The sequence below is a fragment of the Aotus nancymaae genome, unplaced genomic scaffold, assembly GCF_030222135.1.
Source record: "Aotus nancymaae isolate 86718 unplaced genomic scaffold, 86718_ANA_hifiasm-v0.15.2.pri h1tg000007l, whole genome shotgun sequence".
Classification (NCBI taxonomy): domain Eukaryota; kingdom Metazoa; phylum Chordata; class Mammalia; order Primates; family Aotidae; genus Aotus; species Aotus nancymaae.
In genome coordinates this window covers 24,161,550-24,187,793 of record NW_026988418.1, presented here as the reverse complement: position 1 = coordinate 24,187,793, position 26,244 = coordinate 24,161,550, and the positions used below count along the sequence as shown (strand labels likewise).

At 43.1% G+C, this 26,244-nt stretch overlaps 1 long non-coding RNA gene across 1 annotated transcript; it reads left to right on the top strand.

Annotated features, from left to right (window-relative positions):
* Window positions 1-5,255: 5,255 nt before the first annotated feature.
* LOC135273407 (uncharacterized) lies at window positions 5,256-23,280 on the top strand. Its single transcript, XR_010341200.1, has 4 exons — window positions 5,256-5,639; window positions 6,122-6,256; window positions 22,401-22,534; window positions 22,649-23,280. It is a non-coding gene; the product is annotated as an uncharacterized LOC135273407 (long non-coding RNA).
* The last annotated feature ends 2,964 nt before the right edge of the window (window positions 23,281-26,244 follow it).

The window sequence follows — 26,244 nt, the reverse complement described above, 5'->3', positions numbered from 1 at the left end:
GTCTCGTGCTTACTGAGTCTGACAGTTGGTAAGGAATCTTGTCTCCAAGGACCTTATCTTAAATTTGCCCCTAAAAACTTCCAGGGGAATGCCTTTTGTTCCTTGGGGTTATGCATTAATTAGGGTTCTTTCTAATTAAGTTGCTTACCTGCTGTTTCTGGTGAGTATTAAGTGTGTATGTGCTGAGCAGTAATTTTCCATGGTAGGTCTATTATTTTATGAAACTGATCCTTAATTATCAGCTCTCACATATTTGTAGAAAGTTTAACTTCCATAACTGACTTGACAAATTCATGCTTCACCAGAGCATTTTATACTTGCCCCAAAATGTGAAATAAGTTTTCGGCAAGTTGATTTCTTGATCGGGTCACCTCACTGAACCATCCTTCACTTCATCTATCCCTCTATTTATCCATCCACTTATCCATCTCTCAATCCATCTGATCCATAACCATTTTCTGAAATGTGATGCTTTTCCCTGTGCTTATTCTACAGGAACAATGAGAAGGGATACCTAAACCCAGGTGGGGGTGGGTGGAAGACAGGGCCAGAAAAATCTTCCTGGAGGAATAGATGCCTGAGATGAATGATAAGAAGAGAATGGGCTTAGCTTAGCTAGGTTGGTGGGTGGAAAGCAGAATGGGAGATTATTTCAAGCAGATGGAGCAACAAGGGCCAGTGCCCAGAGGTATGAGAGGGCATGACGAGTTCTAGGGACTGCAAGTCATTAAATCAAATGTTTACTGAGCACTTAACTTGTGCCAGGTGCTGCACTGAGATCTTCTGGAATAAGCTTTGCCACATGAATACAACAGTGAAGGCCTAATGCTGAAGCAATTGCTAAGTATTAGGGTGAATGGAACATTTGCTAAATAAATTTGATCTAGATGGAAAAGGCAATGGAGGAGCACGAGAGACAGGGAACTACATTGTATTTATTGTTTGCTGTATGCTAGAAGTATTACATTTACATTCTCTGTGATGTTCCAGGTACTGCTGTAGAAAGAATCCCCATTCGAGATAAAAGCTACAGAAATGGAATCTCACAGAAAAAAGCAAACAAACACTGCCAGCTTTGGGGCCTAAAAACATCCATAAGTTTTCTACTGTACCATTCTGTCTATCATCAAGAAAGGTCTTCCCTTTGACAAATAGCTTCCAGGATTAGAATCTCTCTCATTTTTCCCTACGTCATTTGGAAAGAGAGCTTAATCATGCAAGCTATGACTGCAGGGAGTCTTTTCTGAAGGAAGGCCTCCTAGCAGGGAAACTGAATAGAAAGAATAGAGAGTGGATGTCAGGGAGACACTTGAGTTTGGTGCTTTGGACCAAACCATCTTTCAAGACTCATCTTAAATCCTCTTTCCTTTGACAAGACTTCCCTGACCACCCCAGACTCTATCCACCTCCCTCTGCTCTGCTCTAATTTAGGAGATAGGACTGTGCAATAGACTTAGCAATTAATCATACCTGCCCTTGTGTCACCTATTGTACTGTTGCCTTAAACTGATAGTTCACTCTGGCCTTATAATTCATCTTTGTGCAGGTACACTTTCCCCCAATGAGATTATAAGCACCTTGAGGGCAGAGATTTTTGTCATAAACATATCTTAAATCCGTCCTTCCTCCCCAATACCTCGTAAAATTCTGTCCCCATAGTAAAGGCTCAACAAATGTTTCCTAGTTTCATATAAAAGACCCGCAAGGATTTCTGAACCAAAAATATGATAGAAATCAAATAAATTAATTTGAGGAGCAGGTGATTTAGATTTATTTCTTATGGTAGAATGCAAAAATTCCCACACTAATTGAAAGTAATTCTTATTAAGAGGCAGAGTCTATTTCTTCCTTCCTTGAATCTGGGCTGGCCTTGTGATTTGTTTCGACCAGTTGAATGTAATGAGCATAATATTGTGTGAGGGCTGAACCCAGGCCTCAAGAACCCAGCAGAAGAACTGCACAGCCGAGACCAGCCCAAATCACAAACCCACAGGACTGTGAGTTAAACAAATGGTTTTTATTATAAATCACTAAGTTTTGGTATGATATGTTAGGCACCAAAAGCTAACTGATGCATGATCTTTAATTATCAGGATAAGCCCATGAGATGCATGTTAGCATCCTACTTTATGAGCTAAGAGGCAAGCATTCAGGAGCAATATGATGTAGAATGATCATAATGAGCATCATTTGGAGCTGCTGTTAGTGTCTTTTAGCAAATGTTACCTGGATGGGGAAACGTACCAGGAGGCACATGTCTCAGCAGGCACTGGTCTGTCTGATGGGGAGGGGGACAAAGGAGTGTTTGTTGGCAGGAGTCAGGAAAAGTTCAGACCATGGAGAGTTCAACAATGTGTTGAAGGAACAGGCAAGACAGAGCTTGAGGACTCTTGGGTCCATGAGTTCAGGCTGAAACGATGTAACTTGGGAGTCTATAAAGAGGGAAATGATAATAACAGTGACTAATAAATTCACTGAACATTTTTCAAGTGCCAGAAGCTGTGCTATGTCTCTAATCTTCACACATGTCCTAGGTGAGGCTGAGATAAAATAAATAGGTCATATAACTTGTGATTAAATTGCCATTGAAACGTAAATGTGTCTAGCTCCAGAGGGAAATAACTAACAGCTAAAAACAAATGCCCTTTTCATTATATTGTCTTGTCTGTAACATCAATTTCTTCCTAACTTTCAACAAACTGAGTGGGCACCTATATGTCATTTCAGGCAAAACTCTTCAGATGCCTTGGAACAAAGCCACACAGAGCTGAAAACTCATGACTTGTCCCATATTGGGCACTAAAGGGTGGTTTCTCCAGTTTGATAAGATCAGGAGGGCCCCTCTGCAACATGCTTTTGTGATAACATTATCTGGTGTAGCAAGAGTTCTACAAATAGGGCCCCTTTGAAGGGAACTGTCCCTTCTGCTTTTGAAGTAGGGTGGCCACAGCCCTCGAGCAGAGAACTTCAGATATCCTTGGGCAGTGGTTTCATCTAGACTAAACTAGTTACAAACTCTTCCATTTATCTAATAGTTTATGCACTGTGTACACATATATCTTGCTGAATTGAGTAGCACGGCTTTTTGGGATTCACTGGGCAGCATGTGCGATTCCCGTTTTATAAACTGAGAAAACTGAGACTCAGAAGTTAACGGACATGCTCAAGGTCATAAAGTTAATTTGTGGTTGAGCTAGGACTGGACTTGGTCTGTTTGACTCCTCCTCCTATGTTCCTGACTGAGTCAACACAAAAGCATTCCCTACGTATGAGGCATAGGGAGTACAGAGATGTTTTAGGCTGGGCTCCTACACCCAATAACAGCAAACGTCTGCTCTAAATGCTTTACTTTGAGTAACTAATTTAATTCTTATAACAACCTTACGAGGGAGTACACTTTTTACTCTCGTTTTGTGCATGGGGTTCACATACAAGTGGTCTAGATGGGGAGGCTTTTGACTTAGCCACAGCGCTACACTGCCTCTATGCTCAGGGAGGCTACTGGGGAGAGGAGTGAGATGCTGAATAACAAGGAGGCCTATGACAGCCCCATAATAGCAGGTCATCCTGCTTGGGTTCAAATACTTGGCCCAGTGCTTAAAGCTGTTTGGCCTTGAATAAGTTATTTTTGTGTGTGTGTATCAGTTTTTCATCTGTAAAATGAGACTTTGATATTGCTCACTTCATAGAGAGGTATTATGAGAATGTAACAATTATGTATGTATGTATATGTGTGTATGTGCATGCATATGTTCAAGTGTGTGTGTGTGTGTGTGTGTGTGTGTGTGTGTGTGTAGATAAGAATAATCCCTGGTCCTTCAGTTAGTATGATTTGAGTATTTGCTATCGTCATCATTACAAGGCCGTGAAGTGGACTAATTTTCAGACACATAGCATAGACAAGAGTTACAGGTTCTGAGAAGAGGGAGAATTTATTATCAGCAGGAATGCTCAGGACAGGCTTCAATAAGGAGCTAAGATGTTAAGTGGATCTCAAAGGATAGAATCACAGACTTGGGAGTTGAAGGGACTTTAACATTCATGCAGTCATATGACTTTATCTCAAAGAAGAAATCTAGGACCACAAGAGAGAAGTGGTTATGCCGCGTTTGTTTATCCAGCTAGTTGGGGTCAGGACCTTGACTGGAACCCTGGTCTCCTCCAAACCATGCCTGTCTGAATTTTCCTAGGCTAAATAAATTAGAAACCCTGCATCCTCAGTCTATACTGGTGCTTCCTCTTGCAGTCCTCACTTCAGTCTGAGGGCCCTTTACCACGTTTCCTCTGCCATCCCTTTGGGAGGATGCAACTGAGCAATGAATTTGACAGTGATAGGAAAGACCTTCTCCGGAAGCAAACAGTTTCTGGGTAAAAATCTACAAACAGTTTCTGGGTAAAAACCATGAATGTGTATTGAACACCTACTATCAGGTGCTCACCAAATTTTCTCAATCTCCACAGTATTTCATTCTTTGTATAGATAAAAAACCAAAAGTCTTAATTTTGTAGTATCTTAGTTTTGGTAATTTTCCCAAGGTCTCACAAAAAGAAAATATTTGAGCCAGGATCTGAAAAATGGTCTTTAAGATTCTTCCATCCACCCACCCATCCATCCACCCACCCATCTATGCACACACCCATCCATCCACCCACCGATGCATGCACACACCCATCCATCTACCTGTCATCCATCTATCTACCTGTCATCCATCTATCTGTTCATTCATCTTTCCATCCAGGAAACCTTTATTGAGAGTGTGTTCCATGTAAGGCAGTCCGCTAGGTGGTATGGAGCTAAGGCGACACATAAGCCCCCTGTCCTCATAGAACTGAGTGGGGGCCTCCTCAGGGGATGCTGTTGGGATAGTGTTGGGGAGGAGAGTGATGAGGAAATGGTTTATGTGGAGACTTGGCACTTGGAAAGACCATGACAAGAGGATCAGCGGGTTGCTCCCCTACTCCTGCTTCTAAGCTTGCAGATGAGTGCCCAGCTGGCCAGCTAGCCACTGGCATCGTCTGCCTCTTTGTGTAAAAACTAGTGGAATCACATATGTGCTGCTCCCAGATGCAGCCTCGGCACCAGCACCTTCCAAGCAGGAGGTTCTGTCATGGTGCTGCCTGCCAAGCCTTGTCCAGAGGACTGAGGCCACTTGGCCAGTTGCACTGGGCCCTGTGCCTGTGCAGGGACTGTCTCACCACAGTGGTTGCGGGCGGCAGGGAAGGGCAAGAGCTGTGTGTGTGTGTGTGTGTGTGTGTGTGTTTGTGTGTGTGTTTAAGCTGGAACGAAGCCCTTTTTTACTGCGCTCTGTACTTGAGATATTTGACTGGGTGGGAGACAAAGAGGCTTTGTGTGCGCTTCAAAGTGCTCTCTGCTGACTGTGATACACATCCAGGAAAAACCCAGACCAAAGCCATGAAGTCGCCCCAAGTTCAAACCCAAAATGCAATTTGCAGGGGTTAGAAATGACAAAAGGATGGGCAGTAGGATCCAGAGAAAAAAACCCAGTGAAACGCAACGGACCTTAAATAGAGCTGAGGGCACTGATTTTCTTATTTTGGGTGAAATCTTTAAGAAAATCTTGTCAGATTCTTCACAGAAAAATTGTCAGAGCCTATACTCCATCGCCTGCCTGGCAAAGGTAAGGCCTACTTTAATTTTCCTTGAAGGTAATTGTTGTTTTTATTCTTGGGGTCTCTGTTAGGGAGAGGAGCAGGGAGGCAGTCTGTCAGATGGTGTTCTTTCCTTGTTAGGCTTCACCTGTTCTTAAGAGCAACTTGCACTTTGTCAGCCACAGAACAGCGCCTGCCGTTCAGGCTAGTGTTTTAAATATAATTGAATTGCTGGGACACGTTAAACATCACAGGGTTTTTAGCGGAGAAATAATTTAATGATGTGGCCTTTAGGATTGTTAATTAGCACTGTCTGTATGAACATGTAACAATAACACCACCTACCGTAAAAGCGAATGTTCTACACTTCAGAACACTCATTTCTTTAGGGCTTCCCGCAGAGAAGCAGTCATTAACTCTTTTTTTGACAAATGCTTTTAGACATGCTCTGTAGGGCCGTGAATTTACCCTTCCCTCCAATCCTGACTCCTTCTCTGCATTTATCCATGAGACAAGCTGGCAAACAGGGAAACAAGGAGAACTGTGTGCTCAGCCCTTCAGAGTGGCACGGATTATGAGGAGGTGATGGTCCTTCCCTGCCAAGCTCCTGAGACACTGTCACTCCGGAATCCAAAAAGAGATTCAGGCAAGGATGTGGGAAAATTGGAACCCTGCGCGCTGTTGGTGGGAATGCCAAATGGTGCAGCTGCTATGGAAAACAGTACGGAGGTTCCTCAAAGAATTAAAAATAGAATTACCATATGATCCAGCGATCCCACAGGGTATTTATCCAAAATAACTGAAATGAGGATCTTGAAGAGATATTAGCACACCCATGTTCACTGCAGCACTATTCACAATAGCCGAGATGTAGAAACAAAGTCTCCAACAACAGATGAATGGATAAAGAAAATGTGGCAAACGCGCGTGCGCGCGCACACACACACACACACCAGATTATTACTTAGCCTTAAAATAGAAACTCTAAAATATGTGACAACATGGATTAATCTTGAGGACATTATACTAAATGAAATAAACCAGTCAGAGAAAGACAAAACTGCATGATTCCACTTATGTGAGGTATCTAAAATTACCAAATTCATAGCATCAGAGTGGAATGGTGGTTGCCAGGAGCTAGGTGAAGTGGGAAATGCGCAGTTGTGAATCAATGGGCATGCGTTTTTAGTTAAGCAAGATGAATGAGTTGTAGAGATCTGCTGTACAACACTTTACCTATGGTCAATCATACTGTATTGTGCACTTAAAATTTTGCTAAGAAGGTGGCCCTCATGTTAAGTGTTCTTACAAAGCTGAAAAAGAAAGAAGTAATGGGATTGGCTAACTGGAGGAGGGGCTGTTGGCTTGCATCCTGCCTGCCCCGCTGAAGGGGCTGGTTTCTCTGCCAGAGTTCAGGTGGGTCTGTCTGAGCCATGGGTCTGGAGGAGGCCTGCATAGGCAGCATGCCACAAGTTTCTCTGGCTTCTTGAGAACAGAGCCTGATGATGGTGGAGAAATGAGAGCTTCCCATTTCTTCTTCTATTTATATTAGAACAGCCAAGTGCTTCAACCATCCACCATTCCCTTAGGTCATATGTCTTCTGAAGACACTTTATTGCTTCAGTGAGGCAAGAGCAGCAGCATGAAGGCACTTGAACACTAGATTGTGCCTTGTTCTTCAGCCAGCCAAACTTTTCCCTGGCCACGTTCTAGGCCTTGATGTCTCCAGTGAAAATCCAGCTGTGGAAACCGCACCTTCCAACACCTCGCTCTCTGGCCGCAGCTGCCTGTCCTGCTACCTCTCTTACTCCTCTCCTCTCACAGCCTCATCTGGTCTCTGGTCCAGAGATGGCAAATGCCTGGTGTGATTGCTGCCACTCTTCCCAGCTCATGAGAACCTCACAGACTGATCATGCCATACTCTTCCATTAAGCCCAGAGGTTGCTTTGGAATCCTTCTCAGCATACATGCCATCAACTGGAGTTGACGTGTGAGATGCAAACTATCTGCCATTCCAGCTCTAATTCCTTGACTCACTTTCTCTCAGCCCATGATGCAGGTCAGACCCCACACACTCACATGTGAACTCTTTATGGCACCCTCCCCTTCCCTTGCACACGCACATGCTGTCTGTCCAATGATGTGTTCTCTCCACTCTCATGACCAGAGCACTAAGCACTGTTGGAGTATTTTACCTTATAATGTGTATTTACCTTTAATGCCACAAAAAATCTGTGGTTTCCACTTTGGAAATGTCTTTTATTTGTTCTTTATTAGTATCTTCTTGCATTTCCCAGAGAAGCCTTCCAGAGCCTATCCTGCCTTTCAGTTCCCCAAACCTTCCCTCCTTGTCTGTCAACCTCACCTCTTATTTCCCTGAGAAGACTGGCAGAGGCTCCCTGTGCCTCTGCCCCTGCCTCATTCCCCACCCTCTGCCCACATGCACCCTGTCTCTCCCTTTCAGAATCTTTGTATTCTTTCTGCCTAGAGTGCTGTGGCGTCCATCTGCTCCGAGATGTTCCCTTTTCTTCCACACTCAGCAAAGGATCATTTCCTTCACAAAACCTTCCTTTGCTAACTGACCCTCAACCCAGGCAGTCTGGGAAGTTCCCTCTGTATCTCATACATACCTATATTAATGTATTAATCCCAGGGAATTGTCACCTATCTCTTTTCTAGTCTACTTTTCATCCCTGACTCTAACAGTATCTGGAATAGGGCAATGATTCAAGTTGTATTTATTGAGTGACTGAATGAATGCTTTGAGAAATTGAGGCAGAGAATAGATTTGGCCCGTCTCCTGGAATTGGTCATCCTTGCATCCTTCCTGTTAAATTTCACTACCTGTACTTCTCTTTTTAAAAAAGGATCTAGAAATAGAAATTCCATTTGACCCAGCAATTCCATTACTGGGTATATACCCAAAGGACTATAAGTCATTCTATTATAAAGACACATGCACATGCATGTTCATTGCACTGTTTACAATAGCAAAGACCTGGAACCAACCCAAATGCCCATCAGTGATAGACTGGACAGGGAAAATGTGGCACATATACACCATGGGATACTATGCAGCCATAAAAAATGATCAGTCTGTGTCCTTTGTAGGGACATGGATGAACCTGGAAAACATCATTCTCAGCAAACTGACACAAGAACAGAAAATCAAACACCACATGTTCTTACTCATGGGTAGGAGTTGAACAATGAGAACACTTGGACACAAATAGGGGAGCATCACACACTGGGGTCTGTTAAGGGGGGCTATGGGAGGAATAGTGGGAGGGAGGTTGAGGGAGAGATAACATGGGGAGAAATGTCAGGTATCAGTGATGGGGGGATGGTGTCAACAAACCACTTTGATATGAATGTACCTATGCAACAATCTTGCATGATCTGCACATATACCCCAGAATCTAAAGTACAATAAATAAACTAAAAATAAAAATAAAAAAATTTATCATTTTCTATCATTCATGTTACTTATCGATACGCACATCTTATCATTCCTACCACACTGCAGCTTCCTTGAGAGAGTTATCTAGATCAAAATCAACTATGTGTCTCTCAAAACATAGTCACACATGTTGTTTTATTAATATAAGTTGGATGAATGATTCTTAATCATTGTTGTCCTTTTATTACTTAGAATAAGGGCCCAATGCAGGCTTGCTGAATTAAATGGAATTTAATCCTTTGTCACAGATATGCTGATGTGGTTTGCTGTGTCCCTACCCAAATCTCATCTTGAATTGTAGTTCCCATTATACCCACATGGAGGTTGTGGGAGGGACCCAGTGAGATGTGATTGAATCTTGGGGGTGGTTAGCCACATGCTGCTGTTCTCGTGGTAGTGAGTGAGTTCTCATGAGATCTAGTGGTTTTATAAGGGGCTTTTCCCCATTTTGCTCTACACTTCCCCTTCCTGCCATCCCGTGAAGAAGATGTGTTTGCTTCTCCTCTCACCATGATTGTAAGTTTCTTGAGGCCTGCCCAGTCATGCAGAACTGTGAGTTGATTAAACCTCTTTCATTTATGAATTACCCAGTCTCAGGTAGTCCTCTATAGCAGCCTGAGAATGGACTAATACAGTATATTGATACTGGGTATAGGGTGTTGCTGTAAGATACTTGAAAATGTGGAGGTGACTTTAGAATTGGTTAACAGGCAGATGGTGGAACCATCTGGAGGACTCAGAAGAAGACAGGAAGATGTGGGAAAGCTTGGAACTTCCTAAAGACTTGTTGAATGCCTTTGACCAAAATGCTGATAGTGATATGGACAATGAAGTCCAGGTTGAGGTGGTCTCAGAAGGAGATGAGGAACTTATTGGGAACTTGAACAAAAGTGATTCTTGCTATCCTATAGCAAAGAGACTGGTGGCATTTTGCCTCTGCCCTAGAGAGCTGTAAAACATTGAATCTGAGAGAGAAAATTTAAGGTATCTGGTGAAAGAACCCTAACCCTAAGCAAGGTGTTCAAGAGGTGATTTGGGGCTGGGGATGGTGGCTCATGCCTATAATCCTAGTACTTTGCGGGGGGTCAAGGCAGGCAGATTACTTGAGGTCAGGAGTTCTGAGACCAGCCTGGCCAGCATAGTGAAACCCTGTCTCTACTAAAAATATAAAAATTATCTGGGTGTGGTGGTGCATATCTGTAATCCTAGCTACTCAGTAGGCTGAGGCAGGAGAATGGCTTGAACCTGGGAGGGAGAGGCTGCAGTGAGCCGAGATCATGCCACTGTACTCCAGCCTGGGTGACAGAGTAAGAGTCAAAAAATAAAATAAATCAAATAAATACATAAATAAATGGTGTGACATGGGTGCTGTTAAAAGCATTCAGTTTTATGTATTCACAAATATATTCTTTGGAAATTGAACTTATATTTAAAAGGGAAGTAGAACATAAAAGTTTGGAAAATTTGCAGGCCGACAATGTGATAGAAAAGATTTTCTGAGTAGAAATTAAAGCCGGTTGCAAAAATTTGCATAGGTAATAAGGAGCCAAATGTTAATTGCCAAGAAAATGGGGAAAATGTTTCTAGGACATGTCAGAGACCTTCAAAACAGTCCCTCCCATCACAGACCAGGAGGCCTAGGAGAAAACAATGGTTTTGTGGGTCAAGCCCAGGGACTTGCTGCTTTGTGTGGTCTTGGGACTTGATGCTATGCATCCCAGCCATGGCTAAAAGGGGTCAAGGTACATTGGGGGCTGTGACTTCAGAGGGTGCAAGCTTCTAACCTCAGCAGTTTCCATGTGGTGTTGAGCCTGTGGGTGCACTGAAGTCAAGAATTGAGGTTTGGGAACTACTCCCTAGAATTCAGAGGATGTATGGAAACACCTTGTTGTCCAGGCAGAAGTTTGCTGCAGGGACGGAGCCCTCATGGAGAACCTCTGCCAGGGCAGTGTGGAAGGGAAATGTGGGGTTGGAGCCTCCACATAGAGTCCCTACTGGGGCACTTCCTAGTGGAGCTGTGAGAAGAGGGCCACTGTCCTACAGACCCCAGAATGGTAGATTCACCAACAGCTTGTACCATGCACCTGGAAAAGCTTAAGACATTCACTGCCAGCCCATGAAGGAAGCTGGGAGGGGGGCTGTACCCTGAAAAGCCACAAGGGCAGAGTTGCCCAAGAACATGCGAGCCCACCTCTTGCATCAGTGTGACCTCGATGTGAGACATGGAGTCAAAGGAGACCATTTTGGAGCTTTAAGATTTGATGGCCCTGCTGGATTTTGGACTTGCATGGGGCCTGTATCCCTTCATTTTGGCCAATTTCTCCCATTTGGAACAGGCATATTTTCCCAATGCCTGTACCTCATTGTATGTAGGAAGTAATTAACTTGCTTTTGATTTTACAGGTTCATAGGTGGAAGGACTTGCCTTGTCTCAGATAAGACTTTGGACTTGAACTTTTGGGTTAATGCTGGTATGAGTTAAGACTCTGAGGGACTGTTGGGAAGGCATCATTATGTTTTGAAATGATGGGAGGACATAAGATTTGGGAGGGACTGGAAAGAAATGATATGACATGGCTGTGTTCCCACCCAAATCTCATCTTGAGTTGTAGTTCTCATAATCCCCATGTGTCATGGGAGGGACCCAGTGGGAGGTAATTGAATTATGGGGTGGTTACCCCCGCACTGCTGTTCTTGTGATTGTGAGTGAGTCCTCATGAGTTCTGATGGTTTTATAAAGGACCTTTCCCCCTTTTGTATGTCACTTCTCCTTCCTGCCATCATGTAAAGAAGGATGTGTTTTCTTCCCCTTCTGCCATGATTGTAAGTTTCCTGAGGCCTCCCCAGCCATGTGGAACTGTGAGTCATTTAAATGTTTTTCTTTGCAAATTACCCAATCTTGGGCAGTCCTTTATAGCAGTGTGAGAAAAGACTAACACATATGCCTAAATATCTAAAAAGGCCTGAAAGCTGACTGAATTGTTAAGTTCATGAGGGCAGGGATGGTGTGCCTATGTTGTTTAATATTGTTCCTAGCAGAATGATGAATACTAAATAACTATTAGTTGACGAAACAACGTACATCTTTTACCCTACCCTTTGGAAGTAGCAAACTCAAATAGCTGAGAGTAATTCTAGAACCACTTTTTATGAAGTTCTCCAGAGTGGACAGCATTTTTTCCCTGAGTGCAACTAACAAACCAAATGTTAGGAGGGGAGGTTGTCATAAGCCATCACTCCTTTCCTTCATTCATTTGATGAATAAAATTCCCTTTTATTTAGGAAAGACGTAGCCTTTTTTTTTTTTAAATCCTGAGACTCTGACATGGTGTTTGAGTCCCCAGAATCACTAGCTCACACTGACAGACAGACATGTTATCTTTCCTGCTTAAACACTTTCCTTAATAGATGGCATCTGGTGCCCTTAAACGCAAGTGCATTCCCACATGGGAGAGTGACTGTATTTCAGCTGTAGTGATGGGGTGGGCAGTGCTCTGTCAGATCAATTATGTACAAGGCTCATCTTCTCTAAGGTTCTCTCAATTTTTTTTTCTCCTGACAGTTCACCTTATTTCCAACCTTCTGTCTCCCCGAGTCAGACCTGCAGACAATTGCGTGCCACCGGCTGTCTTCCCTCCTGAGAACATGACACAAAGGAACGCTTCCCTGTCAAATTCTTCATTATCCTTCTGATGAATTTCCCCTGATTTAAACAAGTTGGTGATAGCCAGACCTTTCTCACATTTTCACAGACACACCAGGAAGAAACCCAGTGTTTCTCAGTTGCCTTTAAATATATGAGGTGGTATCTCATTGTGACCTCAGTTTTCTTCTAGTTCACCTCATTTTCTATTTCTTCTGAAGTAGAAATGCTACTTTGACCACAGTGAACAGGGCAAACCACCCCTGGGGCTGTTTAAAAGAGCAGGGAGCTCTCTGCCAGTGTTTTCTCTCTTCTGTCTGGGTCATCCAGGGCAGTGGTCAGGGGAGCTGTCAGCCTTCCTAGCAGGCATTGTTGTTTGTGAAACTTTATAAAACCCTCTCCTGGTGTGCACAGAGGAGATGACGGCATTGCATTCTGTTATTTCAGTCAAGTTTTTGTAGTCTGACTTGGCAGAAGCCGGTCAAGACATAATGAAAGCGGCTGGCAGGGGGCACCATGTGGGGGTATCAGAAAGGCAGCAGCTCCTGTCCACTTCCAAAAGTGCAAAGTGGCAAGTGAGGGCAGCAATTTCCCCAATTACAGTCAGGATGTGGCCCCTTCTTCATGTTGCTCACTTATACCTGATCTGAGCCAACATTATTGCTCCATCTGACGTCCTGCAGTGGCCTCCTCTCTTGTCTCCCTGCATCCTCTTGTCCCCTCCAAATGGCAGTCAAAATTATGTTTTTAAAATGCAAATCATTGAAAACACTTAAAATGCTTCCATGGCTTCCTCTCTTAATTAGAATGAAACCCAATTTCTTGTGATGGCCTGCCAGGCCCCCGGGGCCTTGCTACCCCTCCTTTCAGACCTCCTCTTCCACCATTCCCTCATTCATCACTGCAGTCTCCTCCTCTTCTGTGGAGGTATTAAGTCCATCCCTGCCTTACAACCCTGGCACTTGCTGTTTCTCCTGCCTAAAAGGTGTTTCAGCCAAATCTTTGCAAGGTTAGAACCTTCTTGTCCTTGAAGCCTCTGCTTACAGGCAACTTTCTTGGGTGAAACCTATCTGACCACCCAACATAAAGCAGACTCACCCATTTTGCCCTGGTTTATTTTCTTCATTGTACTTATCTCTTGCAAGACTCTTCTTATTTATATGTTCCTCATTTATTATCTGCTGTCTCCAAAAGAAATTAGTCCCATGACAGCCTTTTTTTGATTATCACTCTATCCTCAGGGTTAAAGAAAAATGCTTGTGGTACAGTAAGACCTTAATAGATTCTTGTTGACTATTTGAATGAATGGATGGAGTCTCTGTATTCTTCTGTGTCTTCTTAGCTTGCCATCTATATCTTTCATTTATACTTTCTTTAAGACGTAGTTGATTAGAGATTAGAACCTGGACTCTGACAATTTTGTGTTCAGGGTCGCATTTTGCTTCATATTAACTGAAGAACCCTGGGGCAAGTTCACTCTCCAAGCCTCAGTTAATAATGGGGATAATAATCACAGGGCCGACTCCTAAGCTGGTTGTGAAGATCAAATGGTATAATACTTGAGTGGCACCTGACACACAGCAATTACTGATTAAAAATCAAAATTTGGCCAGTTTATGCAGGATAGAGTGGATTCAACTCAAAGCCTTGAGAGGAAAAATAAATGCCAGCAGAAAAATTGTAATCATAGGCCTTGGTGCCAGAGATATCTGGATTCTTTTTTTTAAAAAAATTCATTTTATTACAGGGTTTCAATGTGTCACCCAGGCTGGGGTGCAACCAAGGCTCCCTGAAGCCTTGAGCTCTTGGACTGAAGCAATCCTCCCACGTCACCCTCCTGAGCAGCTAGGACTACAGGTGCATGTCGCCATGCCTAGCTAATTTTTTTTTTCTTTTTTGTGTTTTTTGTAGAGACAGGATTTTGCCATGTTGCCCAGGCTGGTCTTGCCCTTCTGGACTCAAGTGGTCCTCCCACCTCAGCCTCCCAAACTGCTGGGATTACAGGCATGAGTCACCAGACCCAACCAAGATCTGGGTTCTAATCCTGGTGCCACTGTTTGAGTGTCTTCTTTAGTGTTTGTTTCTTTCTTTGTAATGTGGAGAAAAGTATACACTCCTTGTAGGGTGAGGTGAAGATTAGAGGTAATCCCTACCAAAAGGCCAAGCTGGTGCCTGGTTTTGGGTGCAGTAAGCAGCAGCCACTCTGACTGTATCCTAGCTTCCTGGGTGGTGAGGTCTGCAGTGTGGAGAGGAAGAGAAGGGAAGCAGACAATCTAGCAATCTGTGGAAATTCTTTTCGAATGCTTTGATAAGCTCAGGCCCAGGGGCTGTCTCATTTGACTTCCTCTTACTCACTTTCCTGTCTGGTTGGCAGTCACCAGGCTGGAAGCCATGCCGTGGCCCCTCACTGGTGGGTCAGCATGTTTTATTTCCCCTCAGTCCTCGCTAATGAAAAGCACTCACATCCAGTAAATCTTTCCTTTGCTCTTATTAAAGCACTTGATGTTGGTTATCGAGGTCTGTTCCAAGCTAGGTGAGAATCAATAAGGCGATCCACTTAATCACTTTAGCAATCAACAAGCTATTTTTTTAGCTTGCATTCTGGCCACTGCCTACAGCAATCCAAGGGCTTATCAGGCCCTTGTAACCCAGGGAGCTGCCTGGAGACTTTCCCTTTCATTTCCCTCCTCCCTGTCAACCTCATGGAGTCCCAAGTGTTCTGAAACAGTCCTGCTCTCTGCTTGGTCTCAGGGCTGTGTTGGGTAAGATAATGACAACCCTGTGCTTCTGTTTGTACTCTTACGGTAAGGGTTCCAACTCTCTGGGCTGTGGGCAGTCAATACCTGATTACAGATGGTCTCATTTTGGCCATTGTGCCTTTGCACACTTGGGCAGGGCAACTGCTTAGAATGAGGATGACCCTGTTTCTTTTTCTTTTTTTTTTTGAAACAGAATCTTGCTCTGTCACCAGGCTGGAGTGCAGTGGCGCAATCTCGGCTGACTGCAATCTCTGCCCCCTGTGTTCAAGCGATTCTTCTGCCTCAGCCTCTCGAGTAGCTGGCACCACAGGCGCGTGCCACCGCACCTGGCTAATTTTTTTGCATTTTTAGTGGAGACGGGGTTTCACCGTGTTGGCCAGGATGGTCTCTATCTCTTGACCTCATGATCCGCCTGCCTCGGCCTCCCAAAGTGCTGGGATTACAGGCATGAGCCACCACGCCCAGCCAGAGGGTGACCCTGTTTCTACTGGGCCAGGCCTTTATCCCACCTCAATATTCAAATTTCACTTTTGCTGGGAAAACTTTTGCAACTCCCAGAAAAAGGATCAGTTGCTTGCTCCTTGTAGTGTTCTGAACATGGTTTACTCTAAGGCATGTTGTGCCATATTCAGGCTTTGTTCCATTTTCCAGACAGTCTGTGGCCTCCTTAAAGACTGGGGCTATGTCTTAGTCATCTCTGCATTATTGGGACCACCTCAATTCCTGACCTGGAGGAGCTCAGTTGTGCTTATTGAAAAGAAAGAAGGAAGGAAGGACAGTAAGAAAGAAAGAAAGAAAGAATGAATGAATTATTTTTTATAGTCCTGGAAAACAGCATGGTTTCAAGTCCTGGCATTGCCAATAATTGCTGGGTTCCAGCCTCAATTTCCTTATCTGTCAGTGAATTAGATAATCCCCAAATTCTTTCCAGCTCAAACATTTTGTAATCTTACGCCTGTAAACCTATGGTTCTCAACTCTTTCATGCCCTAAGTCACTTTATATAATAACTATTTTGAAATTGCCTTTTGCCAACATGAAATGAAACTATTCAATATTACAATCTACCTTTATCCAATTAGGAAAAAGTGTTCTAACTGTAATTTAAAGGGGAAATAAAAGGAAAACAATTTATGATAAAATAATACATATTCCTGTATGTAAAAGTATGGCTAGTACCAGAAGATATGATGGAGTCAGAGCCTTGCACTACCATGCTGAATCACTCTGAATGATGTGACAGCTATAAATGCAGAGTGATGCAGGTGGGTTGCATTGGTGCCTCATATGTCACGAGAAGTACTGATGTCATTAAAGTTCTAAACAAGCAGCACACAGCCTTTCCAGAATTGACACAGTAGTCACATTCCTGGGAAACTTAAGATATGTAAAGCAAAGGTAGATTTTAAACTTAGATAATTAAAAGCAGGCTTTTCAGCCTTGTGAATATCTGGTGGAACATTCCAAAGCTCTCTGGGCAGCAGGAAGATTCTTCACAGTTCAGAACTGTTCCTGCATTGAAGATCTCTGGAATCCTTGGCTCCTGCTTACTCTGAATCAGCAGGGCCTCCTTGTACCAACCAAGAGCCTGCCCACCTCCCAAATATGAAAAATGCTATCCACGGGGTGGTATCATTGCTTCGAGGAGCTAGTGCTCTAAGCTTTAAATGTTCCGTGCAGAGCAGGCTTCATGGACAAACTGTGCAGTCATCAGGGCTCCCTGCTCGTTGAAGGACCCTGTGCCTGAACACTCTGTTGTCACTTTCCTGAATTTCTTAATGATTTTTGCATAAGGGACCTTATGTGTTCAGTTTACATTAGGCCATGCAAATTGTGTGGCCAGTCTGGGCTACGTATTATGAGAAGATTGCTGTGCTCCTAAGCACCTGAGAGATGTTTAGTGTTGAAATGAGTATTTTGCCTTGCCTAGTAGTGCTCTCTTTTAACTAAATAGGATATCCTTAATTGATTTAATTAATTAATTAATCAATTTGTTTATTTATTAAACTAATACATATTGAGCTTCTATTATACATCAGGTAGACTCTGGAGTCAGACCTGAACTGCGATCCTGAAAGAGCTTACAGATTCTTGGATTCTTTGACTTTCACATGGAATTATTAATAATATCGCTTTACTTACTATATGTAATAACTGTGAATTTAAAAAAGATATAGCATTTGGAAGTAAATTGTACACGATGACATAAATGTCAGTTGCTAATTTTATTATTGTGCTACTCTTCGTTTCTGAAGTAAAGTTTTCTCCTTTTTTTCAGTTAGATATCATGGAACATGATGCTCTTGGCAGGACACCAACTATCAACTTTCCTACAAAAATCAGAAAACAGAGTAACTGGGTTCAGCAAAATCTTTCAATTTGGGTGTTACAACTTTAAACTTCATAATAACTCAAAATAATTTTATCAAATTTAAAAAAAGATATGTTAAATTGAGTTTGTCACATAATCATGGAAGTTTTGGGCTGATACAGACTTCAAACAGTTATCCAGTGCTTAAATCTGTTATACTATCCCTATTGAGTATTTACAGAGTCAGCTTCGGTTAACTCCTGTGATGTGTCCTTTGGAAGCATGTGTGCCCTATACTAGGAACGTTTAAAAAGCAATTCAGCAACCTTTGTCTGTGAATTACAAATTATTCTCATCTACTCATTAAAGCAGGGCTAGGGCAGCATGCCTTCTGCTAGATAATACTTAATTTAGTTGTATTTTATCAAAATTTCTCTGAAAAGATATAATTTATAATTCACATTTTTCACAAATTCAGCTCACCCCTAAGCACCTAATTTTTTAATGGTATGGTATTACCATATTAAGAAGAAATAGCAAATGTAGGGACTGACTTTCACAAGTATTAGAATCTACTGGGATATAGTTAATTGGTTCAGGGATTATTAAGCAGCAACAATTTGTGCTTGGGAGGGAGATAAAATCTGGTCTTGCCTTAATTTGTTGGAGTCATGGGCTGAGTCAGTGAGGTCCAGGCATGGGGTCATGTCGAGGCATGGTCTTAGCTCTGTTATCTACAGGAAGAGAAAGGGCCCTTGTACTTAGAGACTGGGGTTCTTTCCTTTGTGGTAACTTTATGAAAATAGAATTGAGAAGAGTCACATTTTCGCAGGACTGCTGTCTGTATGTGGTTTGTACATGAGAATCTGAAAATTAATATATTTTGATAACATTAAGAAAATGACAGATCGGCTGGGTGTGGTGGCTCACGCCTGTAATCCCAGCACTTTGGGAGGCTGAGGCGGGCAAATCACGAGGTCAGGAGTTCGAGACCAGCCCGGCCAACTTGGTGAAAGCCCGTGTCTACTAAAAATACAAAAAATTAACGGGGTGTGGTGATACATGCCTGTAGTCCCAGCTACTTGGGAGGCTGAGGCAGGAGAATCACTTGAACCTGGGAGGCAGAGGTTGCAGTGAGCCGAGATTGTGCCATAGCACTCCAGCCTGGGCAACAGAGCGAGACTTTGTCTCAAAAAAAATAAAAAATAAAATAAATAAAATGACCAGTTTTATTTAGATAGTTTTCTATGCAGACCCACTTACATGCATATGGATGTGTGAGTGAGCACATATGTGTTGTTATAGGAGGCATAAAGAGGTGAAACAGTCATGCCCTTTGAAAATACCAGGTGGGATGGACTAGTCAATGGTTTCCTGTTGGAAAAGCTCAAGCACCTTGCAAGCAGAAAGGGACTCTCCCTGTCCAAAGGGGTGTGAAACTTCTCCCACTGCTGAAGCTCACAGGATGGAGAAATAATACAGCTCTCTGAAAAAGTGGCATGGCAGGGGGTTCAGGTTAGGGAACAGGGAGCTATGGGAAAATGCTGAAGGTGTTTTTAGAGTATATTGGTGAGAATCAGAGTTTTCCCCAGAAATAAATTATTTAATGCCTGGGACCTAGTGTTTAAAGACTGAGCTCTAAGAAAGTGTGCAGGCAAAGACTAAGGGTTGTGAAGCAAGAAATGAGCATTCCTGTGTGGAAAGCTTAGGACAGGAGACTCGGGGGCCACAGGAAGCACAGAGAGACTGTTCCGTAGTCTCAGTAGTTGCACGATTCTTCCACCAACCCGCATTGGACTCACCGCGGAGCTCATTAAAAATGCTAATTCCTCAGCCCCACTTCAGGTCTGATGATTTTGGAACACGTAGTTTAAACAAGCTTCCTGGATGATTTTTAGTCATACTGAAGGCTGACAATGAGGAAGAACGGATTAATTACTGGTGTAATGCCTGTCTGCTCTCTATGTCTTCTATGAGAACAAGGACCAGGTCTTGTTCTGCAGTGTTTCTCTGGCACCTCGTTCAGCCCATTGACCATCAAAGCCATTCAATAAATATTTTTTGAATAATCAGATGAAATGAATGAATAAAAGGAACTATAAACTGATATGACAGCCCACTCTGTACCTTTTATAGTTCTTTGTATTTTGATAGTAAAGGCCACAGGTTCTAGTTTGTATTTAAGAACAGGGTTAGACATTTTCAAAGAAATCCATTTAATGCTTTAAAAAATCCTGCCTTTAAGAACTTTAAAGTATTGTTATATATAGGCATCTTGATTCGGTGGATTCTTGTTGATTATTACAGTACAGATGCTGGCACTCAGAGCAGGGAACTCCAGGTGTGTGCCATGTTAAGAACTCTTTGTTAATTAAATTTGTTTCTGTCTCTGCTGTATATTGCACACCTAGCTAGAGGGATTTCAGGGAAACATGTATGAACTTACAGTTAAAATCTGGGAGAAAGAGTTCAAAGACAGAGCACATCATATTGTGGTGGTTTGAACATCTTTCAACGCCCTCCCTGTTACGTAACTGAAGGATACAGTGGAGCTGCAACCTAACCCCAAGCCCTTCTTCCCCAGACAGAGGTTTTTTTCATAAAATCCACTCAGGCCCTTCTTCTCAAGTTCTCCGTACACTTCTCACCAGAAAAAAGAAATCATTCATATCTAACAAAGGGTCTTGGATTCTTCAGATAGTTTCCATTATAAGTTTTTGGCACCGTTATTACCCTCAGCTCAAGTTTCCTTTCTGATCCCTCTTCTTTCATCTGCTGAAAATGGATTATTTCCTTATTAGCTCGAAACCGTTACTGTTCACTGGAAGCAGGCCTGTGTATGAACAATGCTACCCCTGGCATATTCCTGAAGATCCCCGGTTGTTCAGAAACTTGCCCCTAAGGCAAGCTTTCCTGAGAGTAGAATGGCAGTGTCTTTTCAGGAAAGAGCTGTTATTGCCAGAAAACTTTCTAGACCCTTGCCTTGAGAAAGCTGAGCACTGCCAACAGTGCTGGGAAATCATAACAAAGTATTTTCTGTGAAGGAGATGTCTTATGGGTTGGCTCCATTGGGGGTTTGTGGGTCTAAGAGGCACAATGAGGAGACTTGAGTCCATCCTACACAGCTTCAGCCAGAGTTCTTCTGCTTTGAACTATTTTCTGCTTCTTGGTTCATTTGGGAAAAAAGAAGGATCCCATCCTAAATATTTTAGAAATTACTTTATAGGTAGTCTCAAATTTGAAATATTTCCTGAGGTTTTTAACCAGGGTTCATGGATACTATTGAGGGATATGTGAATCTGGGTGAGAAAAACAATTACACCTTTATGTTCACTAATCTCTAACAGAAATTTGCCATGTCTCCTAATTATGATATACAGCAAGTCACAGTAGTATAAGCAAAAGCCATGACTTTGTCTTCACTAGAAATCACAGATATCTAGTGAAGTTGTTAAAGTTGTTGAAGATGTCCTGAAACATTATTTGCATTTTCCACTATCTTAAAATTCTGGTACATATTAGTCCCTCTAATAGAGCTTGCTTTTTGATGCATGAATACAGAAGCACTTGTCTTGCCATGGCTCAATATTTGAAATCTTTTGATACATAGATTTGATAGTGATATATTTGATAATGTGTGCATATTTGATCACAACATACTTAGTAATTTCAGTAGCCCAATGGACTTTCTTTTATGTATTTAAAAACTACTCTGAGAAGAGGTTCATGATTCACCAGACTGTTAAATGGGTCCATAGCGTAAAGAAGTTCAGAACTCCTGAAAGCAACTCAGGGTCTGCATTTTGTGGTTGTAGTAGCTAATGAGTTGTGAGAAGTAAAAAGAGGCCTAGACTTGAAATCAGAAGGCCTATGTTTGAGTCTAAACTCTGCCACTTACCAGCTAAAGAGCAAGTCATGAGCTGCTTCCAGCCCCAGTTTCCTTACTGTTATAGGGAAATTGAAACAATAGCTACCTCGTGGGGTAATTGGCAGGGTGAGATCAGTAGCACAGGATCTCTCCATTTCTGGTCTTCCCTAACTCAATTTTTAAACGTTATACACATGCACACATTTTTCTTCTAAAATAGAGTCCTGATGATATTATTCCACCACTTCCTATAGGATATAGTCCAACTTCTCAGCCCAGCACAAAGTTCTGGAACTGTCTCCAACAGTGCTCTCTGCTCAACCACTTCAGCCATGAGGAGCTTTTTGTCATTTCATTATCACATCAGCCTTTTCTTTCCCTTAAGAACTTTGTCCATGCAGTTGTCTGTCCTTGGAATGACTGTTTCAGCTTTTCCATTCAGAAAATGTCTACTCAAATCGTGCCCTTCTCTCTGCAGCTCTTCCCCCAGTTCTCTCGGCAGACTCCCTCTTCCTCAATGCTCCCAGGGATGCACTCCACTTGTCTATTATAACATTTGACATCTGCTTATATTAATTCATTTTTACCATGTTTGATCTCTCATTCTCATTTATATTATGATGTTTTTCAAGCTTGGGATATGAAGCTGTGTTAGGAAGAAAGCTTGCACAGCTTTAAAAAAACATGTTGATATTATCATCACACTGACTGGATATTGGTCATTGTATTTCTTTTGTTTTGGAATTCCAGATACTATGAAGGGATTTGAGTTTTTTTGTTTTTTTTGTTTTTTTTTAATGTGAATCCAAAGATGGCATTTACAAAAGGTGGAGAAGCAGTTCTCTACTGAGGGACATGGATACAAAAAGCAGATGACAACACATGTAAGTATTTCCCATGTACGTTCTAGGGAGGCGCAAGCAGAGGGGCCTTGACTGGGGGTGGGCATCTTCCTTCGGAAGTTACAAAAAGGCTTTGTCTCTCTCCTTCTTTTTCAGCCCATAGAGTTCCCAGGGAGGAATGAGCCCAGATTCTTGACCTGCAGAGGTGGTTTACTGGCTGGAGAAGTCACTGGCTGGCGACCATGCCATTCTGTCTGTCCACCTAGCTCTGGGCTCCCAGATCACCATTGCCATGGGGGGGGGGCTGTGGGGTGGGTTTGCTGGGGTGACAGGCTAGCCATGCTCCCATAGCAGAGGTGGGAGAAGGGAATCACATCTGGTGAGCTGCTACGTCGTGCCAGCCACTGTGCTGGGTATTGCACACGTCTCAAACCTTATGACAAACGTGTAAAGTATTTTTATGTATTACAAATGAAGGAACTGGGCTTAGAAAAGCTACATTATTTGCCCAAATTGCAGCAGTAATGCAGGGATTTGAATCCAGGTTAATCTGACTCCACAACTCATTTTCTTTTCACTATATTCCCATATCCTTGTTCCCTCTACTGTCGTCACTGGTCAGGGTGAGCTTGGACTTCCACAAACAGGCTAGAAAAGCATGCTTACTTATCTTTAGCTTTATGCTTTTAAACCAATTCTTAAAAATCTTCTCTGGATAAGTCAAAGACAATGGGAATGCGTTATTTCTAATACATTAATTATAATACATTATTGGTTTACACAATGCCGTCACCTTGTCATCTTCTTTGACACAACATCCCCCCTCCCCTCTAGTTTATAAATGAGGACGTCGAGGCACAAAGTGGTTAAGTGACTTGCCCAAGGGGGAGATTTGTCCAATCATCAAGATGGGCCTGAACTTTTTCTTCTTTGCATTCTGACTTGAAAGGCAGGAAACATATGCTCAAGAGGGAGATCTCACAAAATTTCATGTCAGATTGTTCTCTTGCTAATTTAATCCTGTCATTCCTGGTTATATCCCTTTGGAAAAACCACCACCAATGCTTTCTCTTTTGATATATTTACAGTAAAAATATTTCCTGTACAAACCGCCTCATTCTTTCACAAGGAATTGGCTTGGCCCTCTCCCCTGAAGTAGGTTGCGCATCTGCCCAGCCCACCCCCAGCTCACTCCAGCTCCCTTCCAGTTAGAATTTATTCAGAACCTCCCTTTCTAGGAGGAAGCAAGGAGGCAGGCACTTATCTTCGTGGACTCGTGTCCTCCTGGACCCTTTGTCCTCGTGGTCATGTTCCAAACAGAGTTGAGGGCTCCCCAAAGGGGAAAGATTATTTAAGTTTTGTAAATGCCGCCCTCCAGAAACCACTCCACATAAATGTTTCATGCCTTAGCCTCTGTGAGGCCAGGGCTGGAACATTCAGCTGTGAGGGTGTTTATATTTGTGGAACTCTCTTGAACATTTGCTGCAGGTTTTAAACAGCTGCTATGCTGAAGCTCTGGGGATAGGAAGATCATGAATATTCAGGTGAAGCCACCAGAATGAACAGCCGTTAATAGAATAAATGCCTAAACAGTTGTGTAAGGCTTATTAAGACCTATTGGGGCTGAGATAATAAATTCCCACTCTGACATGTTGCAACTACTGTCGCTTAAACACTCTGGGCCACCTCTTCTGAACTGAAGGAAAAAATGATGTTAGTTCTCTGTGCGAACACAAAGAAACACCTGGAAGCCTTGGCAAGGGGATGAGATTTGGCAGAGATCTTGCCGTGTACCGATGCATCCTCAGGAAAATGATGTGCCGTTCATTGTTCCTGTTGTCAAGGTTATTGCAATTGACTCCAGGCTAGAATGGGCATTGCTCTTGCATTGAAGAAAGTCTGTCCTGACTCCCTCAGAGTGCCTCCACATCCTCCAAGAGCCACTGTGAAACTCTGGGGCACCGAGCCTGGCCACTAGCACCCCCACCCCAGCCCGTATGGCCTGGGCCTTCCCTTTGGTAAGCGTCCTCCAACAGGGTGTCAGAGGAACCAAATACACGCTGACATTGGACGCTTGCTTTTCATTCGCTTGCTCCATAATCCATAGCGGGGAACACAATGCAAAGATTGCAAATGTAAAAGTGACCTTTCCAAGTGGCAACACCTGGTGTGTTAAAAAGTCCATTGCAGACTGGGTTTGCAACGTGCACGCTGTAAACACGGGGAATGTGGAAAACGGTGGAGAGGGGCTGTTTTCTCCTTTAGATGTTAGCTGTCACATTGTGTTAGGCTGAACCAGACTCCTTGGTTCTGGCTTCCACCATCACAAGGCATTAACCAAGGGTATACAGAGGAACTCACCCAGGTTCACACCTAGGGGAAGACTCAGTAATATTTGATCAGCAACCTTCTGTCAATGCAGATAAATGGCATTTGACTTCAAATAAAGGTGACTAACTCAATGAAGGAAGCCTATGCACAGAAGGCAACACCTGCTTCTCCTAAGCTGTTGGGGAGAGCTTGACCACCCTAGCAGTGGTCGCTTATTTTCTCCACCTCTGAAGACATGGTGGGGTCCTACCAAGGACTCTGAGCCATCAGAATTCTGGAAGAGACAAACTCACAACAAAGAAATGCATGTGTCAGTGTGGCTTGGGAGGAAGAGCAGATTTTAGAGTGATGCTGACCTGAGTTTGAATTGTGCTCTGCCACTCAAGGTCTGGGTGACCGAAAGCAAGTGATTCCACTTCTCTGAGGTGTAGCTGTCTTGCCTGTAACACAGTCACTATTCTCCCTACTCACAAACTTGTTCTGAGAGTTAAAAAACACACAAACCACCTGGTCACGGAGCTGCCTCGTGGTCAGCACTCGATTAGTGTGTTCACTCATTTATTCCACATGAATCAGGAACAGTTAGTCATTTGTTTACTTCTCTTCCTCCTCGTTCTTTCTACCAATGACTTGAACAGGGTAAGTTTTTAAAAAATTCCCTTGCGATGCAGAGATTAGCTTTTTTTGTATGCAGTTTCAGATGTCTCCCTGCCTTTAATGGACTGGATAAATCAGAGATTTTCCTAAAAGCCAGGTGCATGTAAGGGGACAGAACTGCTAACGGTCCTTTCCTTCTGCCCTCCGTACTCTACTCTCCACCCACTATGGGTGACCTGCTTACCAATATAAGAACCAAATCTGTTTCAGAACGATTTGTGTCATGATCAAAGTTCCAGAGGAAAGAACAGATGGAATAAATTAATTAGCCAGAACATGCTTAACTGGAAGGGCACTTATTTCCAGGAGTGGCCAAAGGGTAGCAGGACATGCAAGGGACAAGGAAGCAGAAGTGCCTCCAGGAGCCCGAGGGCACGGACTGGGCATTGTTCTTTATTTTGAATAAAGATGTATGGTTTTTGTTGCCATTAGCAAATAAATCAGGAGGGGTCTGATAGTCGTTGTTTTTCCAGAGATGGGTCAGAAAGTGACCCTGAAAATCTGTCCAAATGGTAACACTCTTTCAGGAGGGGATGGGCAGGAAAGCCTTTCATGCGGTCTCGATGGAGTTGATCAGACAGTCTTCTGTAATGATGCCTCCTGGCAGGAGCTTGCCTGGGGTTGGCTGGACAGCTGCCTTCGGGAAGCTCCTGGCAAAGCCTGCTTGCTTGGCCAACAGCAGGGGCCCAGCTGATCAGAGCCCAGATCCTACTGCTTCTCTTTCTCTCCTTTTTTCCTCCTATCATGAGCTAATACTTATTTCA